This window comes from Balearica regulorum, chromosome Z, assembly GCF_011004875.1.
Source record: "Balearica regulorum gibbericeps isolate bBalReg1 chromosome Z, bBalReg1.pri, whole genome shotgun sequence".
In the NCBI taxonomy this organism is placed as follows: domain Eukaryota; kingdom Metazoa; phylum Chordata; class Aves; order Gruiformes; family Gruidae; genus Balearica; species Balearica regulorum.
The window spans coordinates 75,825,744-75,847,401 of NC_046220.1; the positions used below are offsets into that span (position 1 = coordinate 75,825,744).

The 21,658-nt window shown below is 48.3% G+C and overlaps 1 protein-coding gene across 11 annotated transcripts in view; it reads right to left on the bottom strand.

Annotated features, from left to right (window-relative positions):
* Nucleotides 1–21,658, bottom strand: part of RUSC2 (RUN and SH3 domain containing 2) — a 59,618-nt gene that overhangs the window by 29,659 nt on the left and 8,301 nt on the right. For 3 of the 11 annotated variants that reach the window (XM_075740761.1, XM_075740757.1, XM_075740752.1), the window contains exon 1: nt 6,297–6,407. The exons of 5 other annotated variants lie outside the window; for them this stretch is intronic. The gene's annotated coding sequence lies outside the window, so the exon portion shown is untranslated. Of the gene's footprint in view, nt 1–6,296; nt 6,408–8,230; nt 8,582–19,305; nt 19,490–21,658 lie in introns of those variants that run through there. 3 more of the 11 variants (XM_075740759.1, XM_075740754.1, XM_075740755.1) reach the window with 3 other exon arrangements.

Below are 21,658 nucleotides of genomic sequence, written 5' to 3' on the forward strand. Positions count from 1 at the left end.
ATAAGAAGTAGTCACCACCTTCAGAGTGCTTTATAAATACAGTAATTATAAATAGCAAGTGCCTGCAGAAATTAAAATGGAGGCAAGGATGACAAGGAGCCGAAGGCAGGAGGAGACATCTGGGTAAGGAAGATGCTCTCCTCAATGGCCATTTCAAACACTGTGACCTGCAACTGGAGGACAGATCTCAGCAGTAGGTTGTCAGGTGCCACTGACTGTGGTAAGAGTAAACAGCTAACAGCCAGTAGAAAATGCGTAAGTGCAGAGGCATGCTGAAATTCCCTTGCTGATCTTCTGAAGGGTCAAGCTACAATCACTGCTCACAATAAGCCATTCAGACAAGGAACCCCTTAGAAGTCACTATAGCAACTCACATACTAACAAGTGGTAAAGGAGACATCAACCCGAGTAAGCCAAACCCCAGGGCAGATGTGTCACTCCAGGTATCAATCACTAGAATGAATTAGGCAAAGCCATAGAAGATATGTGGTGTGGGCCAACAATATATTGGGACCAGAGATATGAATTATTTATAACTCCCACAGGATCTTCTCCTGTGTGGGTTTACGACTCTGCCACCTGAGTTACTGGAAAAGATCTGAGGGTGGGACTACAGGGAAAAATGTCGTGTAAGCAGGCATGGGAACTAGCCTTGCTACAAAGAACAGAAAACTGCACTAGCACAATGGTCCAGACAGGTCATTCTCCCTGCTGAGAAGGACATCTGGGAGGACAGCTATGCTATCAGAGTTACACAGAAGCCATGTGACAATACAGCATGAGGCACATGTCCCTGCTACTCACCAGAGGAACCCCAGAGAGGGACCGAAAGAAGGTGGCCTGATAAACGATTCAGGTGAATTGGACCTACAAGGCAAAAGGAGGCTAAGTAAGCGTGTGGTTGGTCCGGCACCAAGGCAGGCAGAGCAGGATGGAGCAGAGCCTGCCCACTGAGTATTCAGGTCACACTTTTCCAGAAGTGATGGCAGCTGGTGCCAGCTTACAAAGAATAAGGTGCAGTTCTGGAGTTAAACTGATAAGATTAGTCTAACTGTATAGGGAGCAAGGACTCCCTGCTCCCTTGAAGAGTAACACCTGAAAAGCCCATTCCCTGAGGGTCAGAAGGAGCTGAGAGAGATTATCTAATTGTTGCTGAACTGAGTCTGCGTTAGCCAACACTCAGGAGCATATGTTGACTTCATCACAGTTAAGCAACTCATCACCTTAAACCTCACATCACAACTTGAGTTCTCGTGAAACATTCATTTTCCTGCAACTGTATGCAGGTTTTTTTTCTGGCACTGGTAGGCAGGAGAGCTCCTGAGCATTTGCCAGAGCCACAGATGCTCAGGTGACTCTCTTGCACACCTGGGAGCCAAGTGGAAAGCAGACTCTCCCAGTCTGGTACCCATCCCTTGTCCATGGGTCCCATTCTTTCCCAAGAGCAGAGCACAGTCTAGTCTGAGGTTACAGTGGGTCCGAAGGAGGTATCAGGTGAAAATCTGCTGTATATTTCCCAAGGTCTTCCCTACAGGCTCTAATTTATTTTTTTTTTCCCCCTGTAACTCCCAGAGGAGAAAATCCTCTCTTGCCAGAAGGAACTGCTAGCTCTCATCACTCTGAGATACCTGTGCCACTAGTCCAAAAAAGCACAACAACAGGGCAGTGACACTTGCTCTCTACTTCCAGAGAGCTGCTTCTGCTGGAGCAGAGAGAGATAGTTTGGTGGTGGTGCCAGTTTCCCATCACTTGCCAAGTGTTAGTACAAAGCATTGCTGGCGTCACTCAAATATTTATTATTTATCACTCAAAGGTACTGCCAGCCCCACACCCTCAGCACTGCACAAAGACCAACACATGGTCTCTCTCCCAAGAGTTCAAACTCAGAAGGTGAGCCTGAGCCAGAAGGTGCCATCACCTACATCACAGCTCTGCCTCCTGCCTCCCTCCCATTTACAACAGTTAACGACTGCAGTCTTTTTTTTTTTTTTTTCCCTCCTATCTGCTGATATAATCACCAGCAGCCTTGTCCAGTAACAAATATTTGCATGCATCTGATGGACAGCAAAAAACCATTGTCTGGATGACCTTGAGGCTGCAACAAAACTGCAGTGGGGAGAGGAAGGTTTTGTGGACAAGCCTGCTCTTGTGCTCATCTTAACAGGTATGTCTCAGATTTGACCCACTTCTTTCAGAAAACGAACACTAAAGTAATTTTCATCAAGAGAGAAAACTGGAGCAGGATCAGGGACTAGAGCCATTTTGACAGCCCATTTCTCTTTGGAGAGTAACCAACGTTCAGATGAGTGCTAGGGCATGCAGGGAACCTGCTCAGCAGATAACGTGACAAATCCCCGCCGAGGCTAGTTACCAACACAGCTGTCATTGATCATTGCTATGGATTTCACCCCCTGCCAGCCAAGCTCCCTCAGCTCCTTCAAGCCTCATCCCACAGCCTTTCGCATAGCTCTGAACATAACTTCTGGCTCTTCTGGACTTTCAGACTGCACTGCCAGAAGGGCTTTATCCGCATCAGAACTCTTCCCACAAAGCAGCACAGGTAGAAGACAAGTAAGCAAACTTTCCCACTACCAGTGAGATTTCAATGGCTTCCACAAACACAGGGACAAAATCCTCTCATCCAGCACTGTCCTGCAATTCCACAGCTGACAGGGAGGCACCTCCACCTCCGATCCTCCTCCTCCTCTCAACCGCCCGCACAGATCTCCACATCTCTCGCTTTCGCTGTGCTTTTCTTGGGTTTCACGCATCTCAGTAGGCACGGTTCTGATGGTTATCACCCAATATCTACGACATAGAAGTGGCTTTGGGCTGAGTATCTCAAGCTGACCCAGTTTATATTAAATTGAATGGTAAAAAGTAAACAGCTCTGTAATGAAACCTTTTTAATTTTTAAAGAGCAGATTTCTGGCGTAGCAGGGAAAACAGTTACAAAGCCAACAAGAACAAAGAGCTCAGAGAAGTACTGCAGAAAAGACTTCGAATGGTACGTCATAAGTAAAAAAAAAAAAAAATCTGGAATCATCAAGCAAGGTAAGGAAATTAGAAAAGCAGAGCTCATGACCAACCTGAATGAATAACCACAACAAGAAGGATATTAGAGGTAAGTAAAAAAGCATCTTTGGCGCTGTTTTGGCAAGAAAAATAATATTGAAGTTGCGGCGGTGACACGTTAGATAACACAGAGGAAAGAGGGTGCAGAAAAGGAAATGAGCTTTTGAAGTGGAAACAAATTCAAGAAGATTATTGCTGTCAAGTCAGAGGGACAAGATATTCTTGATCCCAGAACAATGAAAGAATAGTTGTGTGATCGCAGCTGGCAACAGGGCCTTTGATAAAAATACCTGTGAGGACAGAGAGGAAGGAGAGGAATATCTGCGGTTGGCAAATAACACAGGTAAAGTCTGTACCTGTTCCAGAAGAGGAAGGAAAGTGACTCACGTTATATTTATCAACCTGTCCTTAGTACTACACCAAGCTTTCAGAACACATTGGAAAAGAAGAATAAGACTAGGAAATAAATTGACAAATGGGGTAAAGCACAACATGGAGTTGAAAAAGGTGGGCTACTGTCTGGCTATCAGGAATAATACCAGAGTGAGATCTGACTCGCTAGGAACATCAGACTGGAAGAAAATTAAGGTCTCTGGGACAGAGAATTCATTCTTTGTTTCCTATTACAGCCTCAGACACCTGAGAGGGCAGGCCATTCCCGAGTCCAAGGCATATTCTCCTGGGCCACCTGTACTTTCTGCAATGCAGGTCCAGGTCCCTTGGATCTAGAGATCCAGCTGCACTTTATCTCCAGCATTCTGCATCGATGCAGTGAGGAAGACACAGAGCAGCAATTATATCTCCTTCCTGTGAATCATTTCGGTCAACTCCAGTTGCCAGAAGCTCTTGCCCATCTTTTAAGCATCTCAAGGAAGAGATTAGCTGTGCACTCTCACTGCTTAACAGATGCTCTTGTAAGAGGGGCACCTACTAGCTCAGAACAGCCTGCATAGCCCGGGGAGTGTTTCTATCCCACACAGCAAAGGAGGCTGCCTCACCTTCTCTTTATTCCTTTAAGCAGCCATTGCACACACAAACCACACACAATTTTTCTTCTACACCCCAACACAAGTATGTGTATCCTACACAGATTATGTCCTGTTGCATGTCCTGTCCTCCAGCCCACGATGCACCTACAAACACACACATGTGCTGGTGTTATCCCCCCCACCCTCCAACCTCCTGCAGGAGCCTGTTCTCAGGGTCCCAGGTTCCAGGGCAAAACAGGGATGAAAAGGAGCTGCAGTTCAGAAAGACCTGTGGTGCTTCCAGGACATTGTCACGGAGCTGTGAGAAGAATGCACTCTGCTCCGATTTTGCTGGAAGCCCTCTTCTTCTCACCTGGCACCCCGTGCTGAAACTCTGGGTTTATCTTCTTCCCCAGGTGTAAAGGCCAGAGAGCCTTGCCACTCCATAGGGATGGAGCAACCAACTGAGAATCTGCAGCAGCAAGATGGTTCCTAGAGAAAACTGCTGCAGAAAAGGCTGTGCTGAGGATCGCTCCCACCTCCACAAACCCTTTGGGGCTGCACGCAGCACTGACCATCTTGGGGAACACCCTGAGAGGCTGGAGAATGACAGTACAAATGACACATTTACATTCTGTGACAATTACAACCCTGAATTTCCTCCTCTGTGCCCTCTACCGCTGGTCTCTGACCCAAAATCTCCTGTTCCTCCAGCCCTGCAATGCCCCTCACATCTGCCTCTTCTGCTCCATGGTTCCTCTACAGCTCTGCCAAACATTTACCATTTTGTCTACATTTTTCCTACCATCCTGTTGCTCCTGATAGGTCTAAAGATGCTTTACCTGAATTATTCTCGGGTCACTGGCACACTGCAGAAAGTTTTTGTGAATAGACCTGCCAAGCCTGCTCTTTACCAACGCTGGTATACAAGGCTGTAGGTGTCTGGAGATAAAAAGCAAACCTCTACTTCCCCCATACTCCATTTACCTTTACAACACCCCTCAATCCAGACCTGTATGATCTGTTCCACAACAGCCAATGCTAATGAAACTCCCATTAACATCACATTCCCCCCAAACACCTGCAATTGCACCCCCATATTCTCAGCACCCTCCATAACCCCAAAAGATTACATCTATTTGTTTATCCCCTTTTGTTACTAAATTCCCATATGTACATTCCCCTACAGCCACGTCACTTTACCACATATACCAAAATCTCATTCTTTTATACCTTTGCCTTATTGTTCTTGCTGTCATCCTGAACATTGCCTCTCCAGCATCTATATCCCTATTGCACGTATATCCATCTCTTTGTTCAAGCCCTTTTCCCTTTGCGTTTGCACTGTCAATTTGATGGAAGGATTTGTGCAGAGAGTGGGGGAGGGAAGAAGAAGGAAGGCAGGGAGGGAAAAGAGGAATTTGGCTATAACAAGACCCTGTAATTAAGCTCTTGTAACTGGTACCCAGCCTGAACCCCTCATTTCAGTAATTGAAAGTAGTAATTCCTTCATTCCTAGATAACCTTTCTCATCCGAGCTGTGAAAAGAGGCAGGGAGAAAGCATCCATTTACATAGCCAGCACAGACACACCCTGGGCAACACAAAGGATTCCAGCCTGCACAGAGCCCATGTATCTCTTAGCAGAACAGCAGGGTTTTACCTGCTGTGGTATTTTTTCCTAACACCTTCTGAGCAATTGATTTACTAGTATTTACTTAAAAAAAAAAGAAAGCCAAAAGCCACACTGACCGCAGCCTTTCCTCTGTCTGCATCCTTTGTTTCTGGCTTTTCATGGACGCACTGTCTGTCAAAACAGCTTTTGAGCTGCACAGCAGCATCACCGCCAGGGATGCACAGAGAGCATGGTAGCTGGCGGGACCAAAACAATCTGTGTGGGCTTGGCTGTCATGGCAGGCACAATGGAGAGCTGTGCAACGGCATTGTCGGGGCGAAGCACAGCTCGCCTCTGCACAACCAGCCCTGGACATGACAACTGCTATTTCATAGCTACAATGGACAAACACACAGTCTGCGCAGCAACACCAGCCTCCTCACTTGCTTACATCCATTATAATCACAGCAGCTCCAAAGCAACGCAGCCCCTGAAGAGACAAAGCAATCCTAAAATCCTTAAGCTTCATCGGGCAGCTGACAATCTCTACAAAAACAAATCAGCCACTTTGCACGACTATTAATGGCCTGAAAACCATCAGTACGACTAACACCCACCCCGATCATTTCTCCATCTCACCTTTCCACAAATCCGCCGTTCCCCGTCTCCTCTCACTGAACACACTCTGCTCCGGCACTGCTGAGCACTCTGATTCCAGTGAGCTCTGTGCTCTCTCACCAGGATGCTATGGGAAACACAGAGTCAATTTTTTTTTTTTTCTCACAGCTGCATCCCTGGCAATGCAGAGGGTCTGCGCAATCACATCTCCTATGCTCCTGCTGCTGCTGCTGTGACGTTGCTGCGTGTGAAGGAGCAAGCATGCCCACAGCACCGCTGCTCCGGCTTGCAACCAGTCCCTGCAGGACCTCAGAGAAGGCAGGGGATGGGAGGGAGTGGAGAAGGAGAGGAGGGGAGATAAGTCAAGCTAGAAGATGGAGGATTCATTCTTACAGGAACTGGGAAATCAGGAAGGTAGCATGAGGAGAAATAAAAAGACTAAAGCCCATGACATAAAATTGAGCTGCAGCATCTTATTCTGTGATGAGCTTAGGTTTCAGATGTTGTGTGGTTGCAAGCTGTCTGATCAATTCTCCTAGTTGTGCAAAGGAAAGCAAAAGGAATTGGAGTGCTATGTTCCTACCATTGACAATGGCAGCTAGAACCCTGCAGAAAAAATGCTAGTCTGCAAAGCAAGGCACGGAAGGAGGAGGATGAGAGGACCTATAACTGAGATATCAAGAAAACTACAAGAAGCTTCTTGAAGCTTCTTTTACATTTCTGTAGTGCCTTGTCTTAAAGGGCTTCATCAACAGTATCTACACAGCACTCCTGAAATGCAGACACCCCTGGAGCGAGATGTAACCACCACCAGCACTTCCCCGGTGCCGAATTCATCAGGCAGGGGCAGGATGTCTGCAGTCCTCGCTGCCACAAGGAGTCTCAAATTAAGATCCCAGCAACTATTAACTACATACAGCTTGTGACTAAAGTGCTGCCTGTAACCTACGCTAAATCCCAGCATCTCTGCAAAGCAATCCACAGCAGATCTTCCTTCCTGAAACAGGGGATCACCACCTGCAAAAGCCCAGGCTCTTTTGCTATCCTGGGGCCACATGAAAGCCTTTTTCCATCATCCTCCGTTCACCAGAGGCAGCTGCAACCTGCTCCATAGGCAGGTCAGTGCAGTTCCTGACAGGGCACAGGTAGCTTCACCAAGGGACATGTGTGGCTGGTTTTGTTTTTCTAACACAGTCTGGGCATGACCACACAGCCCAGAAACTCAGCTGTGCTCCAGGCTGTGCCAGGGGAGATGTTTCTAGCACCGGAGCGGCTGCCCCAAGACAACCGTCCTGGAGGGACCACTCATATTATTGCACTTTGCCATCTAGCCCCACTCCTACAGCCACCATCCTGTGCTGAGCTAAGCAGAGCTCAGAAAATGGAGCGTCCACACTGGAAAAAGCAACCCCTATGAGGCCAAACCAAACCCCATCTCCTAAACCAAGTCTCCATGGGAAGTGGGTAAGACAGAGAAGAGGTAAAAACATCCCACAGACACACAGTTCAAAGAAATGAAGAACTGTCATGTGCCTGAGAACATTTTGCTCCATGCCATGATGCACCCAAACCAGGAAACAAATAAAACAAATACAACTGCGTGGACAATGCAACACTTTGCAGAAGCGTCTGCCTCTGGAGAGGCCAACATAAAAAACTATGCCAGAAAAATGTTAGACTCATTACTGGAAGCAGCTGCCAGTTGTCTCAGATCCCAGACCACTAGAAACCTTTAAAATATCTCTTCAGGTAACAGTCAAATCAGATTTCTGACTGAAAACCCAGTGGCTGGTGGATGGCTCCCAAGGGCTCCAGAAGCAGGAGTTCAGGACTCCCCCCAGTGCAGAGAGACCCTTGCAGCAACAAAAGAGAAAGGGCCTTGGGCTGTTTGTGGGCTGTGCAGCCCAAGGGCAACACGCTGGAGCCAGCATCGCAGACACGGCTCTGCTACTCACCTCCGAAACACTGGGGACAATCCGTCAGCCCGTCCCAAAGCTCAGGCTCTGCAGGTGCCTCCCGAGAGGCCGATGCACGTGCCCCATTTGTGATACTTCACGCTCCCCAGCCCACTGCTTGCCTTCCCTTGGATGCTGGGGACCCCCACCACCACCTTGTGCTGTTCAAGCAGCAGGGACAAGCCCACCAGGGAGGACACAGGAGCAAGGGACGTACCTCAATGCCTGGCCATTACAGCAAGCAGAAAGCTAGTCCTGCCAGGCTCTGCTCCACCCGAGCTGCAGTAAATGAGACTATTTACTGTATTCCCATTAGCGTGCAGCCCCTGGACCACCGTATGGCCAGTCCCATTGTACTGTCAGCGTTAATTAAGGCAGGCTCAGGCAGACATCTCCGGCCTGTTCAGCTGGGACAGTCAGAGAGCAGCAGCGAGGAAGGAGACAGAGAGTCTCAGCTGCAGAGCTCTGTGCAGAACAAGGAGCATTTGTTACCCAGGAGACTTGTTCCCACAGCAGAGAGGAGAATGGAAACTATTTCGGTGCCCTCCCCAGTCCTCCACGAGCGTTGCCAATGCTGACGCCAGGAGGTATAAATGCTGGCAGGCTGAGTGCTTGCCTGCATCCCTGTCCCTGCCACAGGACACTGGCATTAACCAATTCAGTGACAGCAATGCCTGCCTTGCGTAGCAGACATGCACGCCACAGCAAACGGAGTCAGGGGGCTATTTGTTAAAAGTCAGGCAGAGCAATGCAGCAGACAAGGGGCTCCCTCAGATACACTCCTATTTACATATATGTTCCCAACAGAAACATTATATCCTCCTCCCCAAAACAGTTATTCAGCACCTTCCTCCCACCCCAAGCTCACATGGCCTTGCACCCCTTTGCCGCACCTCCCTCCCAGGATCTGCCCCTCTCAGCAACACTGGTAAAAACTGATGGGCTGTCCCAAAGCTTTGCAGGCAGCCAGAGATTACAGGTGCTAATGTGGAAGAAGAAAGGAGGAGACTGTCTTCCAGGAGATGATTTCTCTTTGATCACAGATGAGTTAGTGCAAGAAGGGGAGCTTGGCTGACTCCACAGTCTCATGCAAGGAGGGCTGTGCTCCTTAGAGAAGCAAGGCGAGGGAGATGGAGGTGCCAGAACATGCTTGCCACTACTGTATCAGGGGTCCCTGTCCTGCTTGGCCTGGAGAGGTAGGCACAGGTGCTTCCCACACACCCCAGCAATGCGGGGTGCAGCTTGGCAGGAGAAAACTGCTTATCAAGCAACATCGGTGTCATTACTCACAGGCATCCTGGGTGTAGGGCAGGGTTTTGCCATCTCACCTCCTTCTCCCTTGCTCCAAGGGTGTGAGAGCTCAATGTACAACCCATTCTCCCACTCGTGAATTCCAGTAAGGAGGTGCATCTCATTTCCAGTGCTGGGCTGCAGCAGAGCTCACCACTTTGGGGGAGGCCCATGTGCTCCACTCCCACTGGACACAAGCCGTGTGCATGCCTGGAGTGCTTGCTGACAACAACCAGAACACAGACAGATGACCTAGGTGGAAAAAAACCCAACACATTTCTGTCTTGGCCTCAGGCTCCTTCCTTCACATGCCATGCAAGAAGAATTGGCTACTAAGGTCAGCAAGCCCCCACATACAAGAAAGAAGAAACCTTTCCACTTCTGCTGCAATTGTACAGCAAAATCATCCACCAGCAGCCCAAGCCTCCCACTTATTTGCTGCAAATCTGGTGACCTGTGAACTGGAAACAGCTCAGCCCCAGATCCCAGCCAGCTGCCTGGGATCTGACGCCAAGCACAGGTCTTTAATCACCCCTCACCATCAGGCATGATGCACAACCTGTCCACCCTTGCCACAACCAGACAGCCCCAGGGCCGCTACCTCTCCTCCGCAGCTCACAGCTATAACCCAGCACAGGGAGCTGCCTGCTGCCTCCTCCTAAAGGATGGATATTTTGATCTAGCCCTCATTACCTTCAGCATGACCACGCCTCTCAAGCAAACAGAAGGTGCTGTGAGCAACAGCAAGCTCATAACCACACTGGAAAATCTGTGCCTTGCTCTCTGCAGGTGAAACAGCACAAACATCCCTACGCTACAGCTTCTGGCTCATCATGCCCCCATCTGTAGCATGGGCACAGGAGGGATGGACACTCTTTCGCAGGTGCTGGACCACTCAGGTGGAAGGTGGGAGTTACTCATTGCCTTTCCACCTCACGCACTGATTGCTCACAGCAGAAATCTGAATCCTTAAGACACGGCAACCCCATCCACCACCACTGAGGCTGTTTCAGGAATGCCGGAGAAAGGGATGTTGGTCAGAGCTGAACTAAGAGCATGGTCCTGCTCAACTGGAGCAAGGGGGACCAGAACACAGAGGCCATCAGGAAAGCAGGAGGTGCTGAAAACTTTATAAGAATCATCAGAAAGAAAAACCAAAACCATTCCCCATCCCTGCCAACCCTGCCTTTCAAGGTCAAACAACATCCCTCTCAAACACACATAGATCAATACAGGCTGATTGTTACCAACATGCACTTGACAACTTCTCTGTTCAGTGGGAACAAACATGGGAGTTTTTGAATGAGGGGTCAGAATTGAAGATGATTGAGAAAAAGCACACATTAACTTAGTGGCAATGCCTGCCCGCAGTCCTCATATTTCCCCAGGGGGGTCACTAAACAAACCCCCTGCACTGAGCCTGCCTTCCGAGAGGATCTGAGCAGAGAGGCACAGGAGTCTGTGGGGTAATGCCAGTCGCAGACACGTTCGCAACAGCAGGATTCACCAGCCCCCACGATGATCCTGCCCCAGCAAGCCCTGCCTCCTGCCTAGAGCAGCAGTACTGATTCAGTGCTAGCAACCCAAGGCAGGAGTCACGCCTCCAAATCAGTAAATGGCTTGAGAAGAGAAAGTTGTTGCTGTTTTTTCCAAAAATCTGAACATTTCTTGTTGTTCGCTAACCATTTTCTAACAGAATTAATTCCCCAAATTAATTCCTCTGATGTTCAAGAACATTCTCTAAATTTCCAGCTTATCTTTATCCATGCACAACTCACCCCTATTCACTCATGTTCCAAAAATGAGCTTTAACGTCAGTGTTTATCCAGTCTGTATTTAAAGTTATATCATCTGAGTTCTTTAATCACTTCACATTAGGTAGGCTCTTCATTTCTTTGATCATACCAGTATCCCTTCTATGGACCTGACCCAGTTTGCATACAGCCGTCAGAGAGCGACTGGAAACGTACAGTCTTCCAAGCAAGGTCTTGCCATGCCTTAATACACTCAAATTTCCCCATCCAACATATAATGTTGGATGACATTTATCCTTTTCATAACTACATCACGCTAGCTGCTCACAGCTAACCTGCATGTCACTGATACACCTTGGGTTTTCCCCCATCTCTCTCACGCTCCCCGATGAGCTCCCCCTTGGAGCTGAACTTTTAGCTCATTTCTCATGCACACAGCCAGCAATTATGAACTATCCAATTCCCATTTGGATTCCTCCAGGACATCCAAATTCTTTCTGCTGAATAACCCTGAACTGCCTCTGATGATGTTTCCTAGCTTTGCATCTTTAGGAAACATCACTAGCAAAAATCTTACTTTTTAATGCTCCGAGCATTATTTGACGTTATTGGATAGCTTCCATTTTGAGACTACTCTCTACTATCAACTTCCCTTCGGACCAGTAACTCCTCTTTAACATTCCTATTATCTTCCTCTAGCCTGTTTGCTGCTCTTTACTTCTCAGCAAAGTATATGATGGACGGAAGAAACCCACATGGGTTCAAGGGGAGGCAGGACAAGCACTTGAGAGATCCAAATGGATTTCTCTGTTTTATCTAAAGATAAAATATAATAGACTTCACAAAAAAAAAATATTTAAGATATGATATCTGCTTGCCCTGCTCCCACTTTTCCCTAGCTGACCACCTGCAACCACTTTTGCAAAAGTAATACTGGGCTGGGTGGATCCTTCATCCCAACCACGATAGTGGTTTCCACCTTCCTGTATTAAGGTCAAATCCTTCCTATTGCCAGCGTGTGATGCCTCACTGCCCAGGAACAGAGGCTTTCACAAGCTTCATGAAGAGTCACCACTACCAGATAGGGCTAGTGCTGGCAAGGCTCCCCGCGGGGCTGGGCTCAGCTCCACATACCTCTACAATACTGAGATGTCTACGGGAAAACCAAAGCCAGCTGTCTGTCTCCAGTCCCTTCCAGCCCAGGATGTCAGTACGTTCATACCCTTTTTCTAGGAAAGTGCTGCTATCAACATTTTACACGCAGGAGACTGGGGCAACAAGGAGATGTGAACCACTTGGAAGGCTGTGGGAAAGGGAGAACCGATCCTACAACCCCAGTGCCTGTCTTTTAGCCTTAATACTTAGTTTTGCCCAAGGAAGAGCACAAAGAAATAGCTGAACACTGTTAGGCAGAGGGGAATCAGGACAGAAACAACAGAGCAGCTCCCAAATCATGCCAAAAGTCTCAGCTTCAATCTGATAAGCCAATCTCATAAAGGTGTACAGAAAACCTCGAATTAAATCCTGGACATAACTGATCCAGCCTGAGATTTCAGAGTGTTTGAAGCACAAGCTGAGCTCTAAGAACAACCCTGTTTCTTCAAGCACTCACTCAAATATTGATGACACACTGAGTGGGAATATAAATTCTTTCAGCAATCAAACCCTTGGCAAAAGGAGTAGAAAGGGTATTATTACAAAAAGTACATGCCTCCTAAGCCAGCAATCAATTGCTCTGAGCAGCCTACGGTAATAGTGGATATTAAGGTGTTACTAGCTTCACTCCTATTACAATTAGTTTTCAAAATGCTGCCTCTACAGTGCAATTTACCTAAACCATTAGTTGCACAATTTACCTAAATCATTAGTTTCACCATAACTTAATAGTTCCCCACTGCCATGAAGAAAGCCTTCAGTTGCCACATTACATACTATATTTGAGCTGGTGAGTTCAGTAGCCAGTTATTCTGTATTCACTAGTTTGTATTCTGACCTGAAATAAAAATTACGTATTTCCAACTAAGCAGCTGAAAAGCTGCAGCGCTGAGCTCAATCCGCAGCCCTGAAATGGTTCACTGTCTACATACTAAGTATGACAGATTTCTGTGCACGCAGCACACGCTGCTCAAGGAAGGTGACTGCTTATGGTTCCCATGACGTACACCAAAGTGACATTCCCTTCCCACTCCAGGGGCATCGCCTGGCTGACTCAAAGTGAGGGTGACTGCACTGCAAACAAGCCTCAGCTCACAGAGACTGCAAAGGAAAGGATGTAGCAGGAAAGGGGCGAGCAGAGGAGAAGAAAAACATCACTGTTGGACAGGCAAGAGGCCACATCCAAGAATGGAAAAAGCCTCCTGCCCTCCTGCTTTAGTACTGAGTCATAAATATTTCAGTTTTCCAAGGCAACAGCAAGTATGAAAACTGCTCTGGATTTCACACAGAAAAACCACACTCACCTCTCTCTGCGCATGCCAGACCGCTCCTCTGGTGCACACCAAAGCGCTTCCCTGCCATCGCTGCTCAGAGCAACTGCAGAAGCCAAGCACTGAGATCTGTCAACTCACCACAAAGCAAGCTCCCAACAGACCTCACTATTCTCAAAGACTCCCACCTTTGTAATAAAGCCCAGGCAGCATATAGCCACCAACTGATTTATTAGAGACATGTGATATTAATTAAGGTTGTTTATACTGATTTTTTCCTAAGTTTCTCCATTTATCACCCAAACTAGACACGTAGTACTGCTTTACAGTGTTACCTGCCCCAGCTGGCTATGTTTTAGCGGCAAATAAAGCAATGTCCAGACAGCTTGTGCTTCTGCACAGCACTCCACGATTAAAAGAGACTACTGAAGGTACGCCCAAAAATCCACCCACTAGCAGCAATGCTACACCACAACATCAGCAGGCATAGGACCACGGTGCCACCCAAGAGGCTGCCTGTGCTCCTCAGCACCCACATCCCAGCAGGCACCAAGAAAAGCTGCAAAGGGGAGAGGAAACAGGACCACTGAAAACTTCTTCTAAAAAGCCTCTGTCATGGAGGCTTGTAACTAAATCCGGGAGACCCCATCCACCACTTGTGCATTTAACCTGCTGGCTCTCAGAAGAAGCGGTTGTTTTTTTACTCTTCACCTGTATCATCTACAGTACCGGTAATGTTAGCTGAAAGGATAAGGTGTATACATAAACAGCAAAGTGACATAAATTATAATTATTACAGTGACACCTCACACAGCACAGATTGCACATCCCCACCCATAATCATCATGCATGACCTGCTCATTCAGAAGGCATCTGTGGTTACCGCAGATCACAGGCTGAACTTGAGTAATAGTGGCATTTTGCTTTGAAGCAGACAAACAGTATATAGGGCTGTCATATGAAAGATGTGGAGTAATCCTTCCTCTCTGCCCAACCCTAGCACATGCCTCGTGGCCATGTCCCATATGGAGTAATTTGTGAGAGTTCAAAGAAAGCAAGGTAAAGGGGTAAATTGCAAAGCAAGCGGGTTAATTTTCTGTAGAAAACTAAGTGGTACCTGAAAGCAGTTCTGAAATGTGTAAAAGGCTGCTGCCAAGAGCGAGTGAATAAGCTGTTCTCCGTATCCTCAACAACAGGAACAGGCTGCCTGAGGGGCAGCCAGGGAAGTTTAGGTTAGACTTGGTGTAACAGATAAAACTAGCCATTCATTATTCCACCAAAAAAGCACAGCAGTCAGCAGCTAAGGCTGGTTTTCTTAATATTTTGCATGGTCTTGCCTGTCTCAGAAGCTCTTTGCTTTACTTATTTAGAGGTATGCATTCCTGTTAATTTTCACAGGCCCTTAGTGTCAGAAATTGGAAGTAAGTTCTTTTTCTGGGTTTGCTGCTGAAGAAAGGCGCATCTTATGGTCTTGGTCAATCCTATATGCCATAGCACCACAAGATACTGATAGAGAGAAGGGACCAGACTGCTAAGATGCGGGATGCAGCAGATCATGTCCAAGTCACTGGGACCTTCTAGAGAGAGATGAAAAGAAACACGCGGAATGGCATAGACAGAGTCCACTATGCCTGGGTCAGGGACATGTAATTATATGGCTTCTAGAGGTCTTATTCTTGTATAATTTCTGTTTGACAGAGGAACAGGGAGTCTCTAATACAGGATTAAAAACCTAAAGCAGTTTATTCTGTGAGAATACCTAGAGAAACAGAAGCACAGTCTTGGAAGGATGCAGCAAACCTGCAGGTGAAGACAGAGTGGAAAAGCATCCCATGCCAGCTGATTGGTAGGTAATCCACCTGGCTGTTAACAACACACTCAAGGGTGTTTTTTGTCCTAAATGGAATATGTTTAGTACCAGCTTTCAGCCAGTGGATTCATCCTCCTTTCATCCACCTACAGTTAAAAGACTTTTTCTCAGGAATTCGGTCTTGTTGAAGATGATCCTTCAGCACAGCTGAGAACCCTCCTAAGTTTCTCTCTGGTTATTATAACCCATTTAATATAGCAGGCTGTACTGGATCATCAGTCAGCTGTACTCGAGGTCTCCATGTCAGGTCAGACTGTGATTAAACAACCTATTGGCTGTATATACTTACTGGTGTACGCTTAATCGGCATAGTCTAATCTGCAGCACGTGCGGCCAGTTGTGCAAGGTCTACCTCCTCCAAAAGACATGTTCAACCAACAGGCGGCCATCCTCTACGCAGGCAGGCACACAGAGCCAGAACTGGGGAGTACGTGCCTGTCCACTGTGCGCTACGAATTTGCTCAGGTTGGAGAAAAACCCAAGGAAGGAGATGCTACAGGATAAAGGGGATCCATGCGTGGGAGGAAATCCCTGCCATGTTCTTTAAAATAGAAAATAAAAGCTGAGAGAGGCAAAGCCCGGGTACCAGTGATGAGGCAGGCCACGAAGGCAAAGCAGGTCACAGGACATGCCTGACAAACACACCAAGCTTAGATCATGTTGGGCAGACTGAAACGGGGCTCAGCCTCACGTGAAGCGGATGAAAGAGGTGGGGCACACTGCTCTATGGGGTTCCCCGTGGAGACATCTCAGCACTTCAGGAACTGCTGGAAACCGTGGTGCGGGGCTCTGGCACCGCACGGAAGACTATGGAGAAATGTGCAGCAAAGAAGTGCTCAAAGATGACAAACAAGGCCATGTGTCCCCATGCACCCCAGACACATTCCAGTCAGGGGAACAAGAGTATGCCAGGGTGGAAAGAGCCCTGAAAGACCCCTCAGGAGCTCTGTAATGTACAATCATACACAGAGCCTTGGCTCAGGCTTAATAATAAGCAGCAATGATGAATCAGAGAGCTCCTTTGTTGGCTGACACGGAGGAGGAGCAGGAAGGAGCAGAGGTATGGAGGTGCAGCAGGCCCCTGATGAAGGACTGACTGCCCAGAGCATGGTTCTGGAAAAAAAAAGCAATGTGTTTTTCATATCCATGACATCTTTCCATCTTGGGACAATTCTGAAGTCTGCGCATTCAATACACGCTTAAGAAAGCACTCCATCCTGTACACAAACGCAGCGCACACCTCTCAACACACGGCCAGGAAAAGAGAAAATCAGTTAAATGGTGAGACGGGGAGGAGGGCTAGCAAGGGCTGAGCATGCAAGACACAACAGTCCAAGCTAGAAGGCGAGCAGCTACTCTGCTCTCACTCAGTGCAATAGCTGGAGAAAACTCTCCGTCATGATGATCTAATGGGACCTGCTCTCTATCCCTGGGAATGTCTGCCAGAATTAGTAATCCCATATCAGAGGAGGTGAAGCATGGAGTGCCAAACAGTGCTTGTCATGTTTTTAGTAATTTTTGCACACTTGGCTCCTTCCATCTTCTTCTGTGTGCGAGGCTCCATCTATTAAACCATGTAACAGCAATGGAAACTACAAGGGGGTAACCTCTCCTACATCCCACATCATCTGTCTGCAAGAGGGACCATCTCTGTCTTCACATGGGGCTTCTTTGAGCATGAGCCCACCAGGAACCATTTCTGTGAGCTCTGGGTTCCATACACTGAACACAAGGACTCTTCCAGTGGGGTCTCCTGCTTTCCAGCACACAGCAGGGGCTGATGCTGCAGCAGCATGAGAGCAGCTGAACTGCATACCTACCATAGGACTTGATCAACAACAGGCAAAACCCAGCCAGAAGGAAACAAGCTGCAGCTTCCAGCTCCTCGGTGGGACGGTGCACGCTGCAGGGGCTGCACAGCCCAAGGAGTACGGCTCCCCAGCAGCCTTTGCTGTGTGGTCTGGTTTTCAGTTACAGGCACTGACCGCACCATCAAAAGGGCAGAATTATGGAATTACTTTTGTGTTTATATGGGTAGCAAGAATGTCCAGAGCTATAGCTGTTAATTCAACATACAGATTTAATATGCCTTCCACAATTAAACTAATATCCAGCTACCAGTCCTCAGGAGAAACCTAACACAAGGCCAGAATCCCTACCTATGCCATTGCTGCAGCCCAAGAGGTTTTTCTGGCCACCAGCAGAGACCTGGCAGCAGGCTAGATTAAAGCTCAGGTTAACCTCTCCTGGAATTTCCTGTACCTCTCATTAGACCTAGTGATAATACTCTGAACACCCAGGGAAAGCTCAGTAGCAAATAACCTAATTAGAAGTGAAAGTCTCACATCCTCTTGGTGACCAGTACATCCGCTGAACCTGAGGGTCAGTGTCCTCTGTGGTCAGCAGGGCAGCAAGAAGAGGAAAACATGGGGAGCCCCACCAGACCCCCTCCTGCTGCCCCCTCCCAAGGGTCCAAGGCTGCTCTCTATGGAAGATTCCCAACACTTTGGCTGAAACAACGCCAGCGTTTGGGCAGGGCTTGTGTTATTTTTAACACTTGCTCACATAACTCTTTGGATGAATCCTGGGAAGAGCTTGTCACCAAAATAGTACACTGTGGGCACTATTTATACACCCACTGGCAGCACAGCAGGATATACTAAGGAGGGAAGGCAGAGAACCCCCTTCCCTCCCTCAGAGCTTATCAACTAGGGACATAGGAAGGCCCTAAAACATGGTTTGTTGTTTGGCCTAGTCCTCAGAAGTAAACCGTCACCTGCAGAAGGCTTGATATCCTTGTCTGTCCTGTTTAGGAGACTCTCATCCACATGGGAGGGAAGCCCAGGTACAGCCAGCTTGGGGAAGATGGATGACTGTGTGTACCGGGGCAGGCACGCCCCGGCTGCTGTGCACTAAAAAAGGAACAGTCGTGCGTAAACACCAGCTAGGTCAGAAGAAAATGCTGCTGCCCTCCTATTTTATCTCTCCTTGGCTACTGCAGGGAAATCTATCAGGGGTAGGGCTTCTCGGTCATCACCTCTTCTCCCTGTACAGCCCAAGTAAAGGTGTGCAGTTGGGGAGGGTGAAGCAGTAAATGCCAGTGAGGTTTGCTGGAAAGAAGGCACCAGATTAACAAGACTGACCCTCCTTCATCCTTAGGGACGACAGCAGTCTCAGGCCTTTCTGTATCAAAACAGCTTACACTAAAAACACCCTTTTCAGACTATCCAGAGAAAGGAGGGTCTTCCCTTGTCTAATTTTCTGGGGTGAAAATAACTTCTCTAAAGCCTTTTCCATGCCTATTGAAGTTCCTTGATTTTTTCGTCTTCAGTGAGTTTCTTCTCCCTCCCCCTTTCTCCCAAGACACATTCAGACTGCTCTCTACTTTCATGTCTCCTGGAGAAGCAGCTGACATGACCTGCAGAATCTGCATAGGATGCTGCACAAGAACAGAGAAGAAAGACAGGCTCTGGAGCACCAGCACACCATCCTGGAGTAGAAAGGGAGCCAGCATTTGATTTACCAGTGTGTAGGTAAAAAGAAAACAGATATATGCATTTTCTTTCCATGTAATAGAGGCTACAGCCTGAGCAGCATACTGACTGTTCATCAGAGATACAGAACAATGCAAAATAAAACCACATACACACTACTAATTGAAGCATGCTCTCCAGGCAGGGACAGGGACTGGCCACGTTATTTTCAGCAGAACAAATGGAAGGGATCAGCTCCTACCTTGCCAGATACAATCTCCCCAGATCGTGGGCTCAGCTCACTGCAGCTGGAAGCTGGGTGCAGCAGCAATGGCATGAAAGCAGCAGGGAGAATATAGCATGGAGAGCCAGCGATAATCCAAAGCAAAATCAGCTTGTCCCTGTGTCAGCTCAGGGATCAGCGAGCCATGCTGCGGGGAGTCTCTGCGGGCAGTTCCCCCTTTGCTGCAGGATGGCGGGCGAGAGGCAACATGACAAGGCACTTCTTCCAGATGGGAGCTGGCTCAGGAATTTCTCCCACTGCCAGTCACCTGCCTCTCCCCGGGCACAGTGGTGCCACGGTGCTGGTCTCACTCACAGAGCATGTGGGCAGGAGAGAAAAGCGAGGGCTGCGGGCTGCTGGCAATGCAAAGGCCAGATTGCTAATGAAAGCCCCAGTGTAAATACAGATGCGCTCTGGAGAGGACTATGGCAGAAATGCAGCTCGTGTTACAGAGAGCCATTTACAGCAAGCTCAGAAAGAAGCGAGCATGATGGGGCCGTGCGGGCTGACTCCACCGCCTGCCTGCTCAGGCAGGGGGGGTGGGAGGGCAGCTGCCTGCAAGGGGTGAAGAGACCACTAGTGAGGGGAGACCCCACAGCTCCACACTCTGCAGCAGCTCCTACACGTCCATACACAGCACCTGCTAGCAAGAATGCAAACCTATGCAATTTTGCATCCTGCGCCCCACCTGGGACAGCCCCAGCCCCACACCTTCTCTGGTGCACAGTGCTACAGCACCCCATCACTCCTGGGAGAAAGGCTATCAGAGCATTGCTCCATCTGTGTGTGTAATCAGCTCATGGTACAGGAGCCCATTCCCATTGTCCAGGCCCTTTCCCCATGCTCAGGGGCTTCACATCTTTGGGACGCAACCCTCTCTCCAGTTCACTGCCTTTGGCACCTCCTGCTAGGATTCTTCTTTCTCTCTCATTTCAGGATAACTTACAAGCTGTATTGCAACTGGATTTACACCAAATAAGGAAGATGGGGGACAGGGACTAGGTCAGCAAAGAAGCAACGTGTCAAAGGGTTTGGGGGCTTTGCCCCTCTGTTGTCCACGCAGCTGGAACCAGCAGTAGAAGAGGTTTGCAGTTTCACCTACTGCCCACTAAACGAGCACTGAAAAACCTCAGCAAGAGGCTGAGAAGGAGCTGTTTCAGGATGCATACCACAGCAGGCATAGCCTATTTTCAGTAAGCCTGGTGCCAGACAGTCATATAGCTCACGCCAGTGGCCTCTGGGTGCGACCAGTGACAAAAACCAGGGAGTTCGTGTAGTTATGTAGCAACTGAGATCTGTTCTGTAAAGGCTGTGGGGACCTCCTTTGAAAAAATATTGCCTGGTCTCAAAAAGGTTGAAAACAGTTGTCATAGGCCAATTGCATCAGTGAGTGCTGTTTAAAAACCTAGCTTCAAGGAGAGCACAGGGACCCCCAAGTAACAGGTGCATGTCCTGGTGATACCTACAAGAGGGGTGAAGCATGCTCCCTGTTAAAGAGAGCAGATGGGTTGTACTATCTGTTCAGCAAAGTGCTGGCACAGCTGCACCCCTCCACACAACTGGGAAAGCAAGGTTACTGGAGTTTAAACTCCTTGTTCCTGCATGTGCTTATATCCTTTCCCTGGTCTGACGGTGCCTGCAATGAGAAGGGTGCTTCATGCCTTGCCCCTCCATGGCACAGAGATTCTCCCTGCAGCCCAGCGCAGCTGACCTTGGGATGAGGTACCTCTCCTGGCATTGAGCTACCCTTGCACAATAAAAAACGTGAAAACTTCCCAATGTAACAATAGTGAACTTGGTGCCAGGTGCAGCTCTCCAAATCACGCTGAGACAAAATGCAGACTTGACTTCACCTTGAAGTGAACATTCATCAACGTGGGCAAGATGGCTCCAGACAGGGGGTTGCTTCTACAAACTTGATAGGCCTTCATGACTTATTCCTGCATAGTGGCAGACTGGGAACAGGTCTCTCCTGGGGTGAAGTGACTACACTGACAGGCTGGTTCATTGTTAAGGAAGACAACACTGAAGATGCATCTTCAACCAAGCTGCTTCTGCAGCCAAACTGGTCTCAGCCAGGGAATGGCTAACCACCAGGTGATCCCAAAGGGTTTAAACCATTCACAAGAACGCAGGCTCAAATGAGGCAGTTGGGAGTGTTTAGATCAAGGCTGCAATAAGGTTCACCACATCTGCAGCAACAGCAGTCCTGCCAAGGCACAAGTGACAGCCCTGTGGCATCCACAGCCTGCCTGCCAGAAGCAGAAGCATTGACCTTGGCTGGGGAAGTCTGTCTAGAAGCTCACCCCTGTGCTATCTGACCACACCTGGA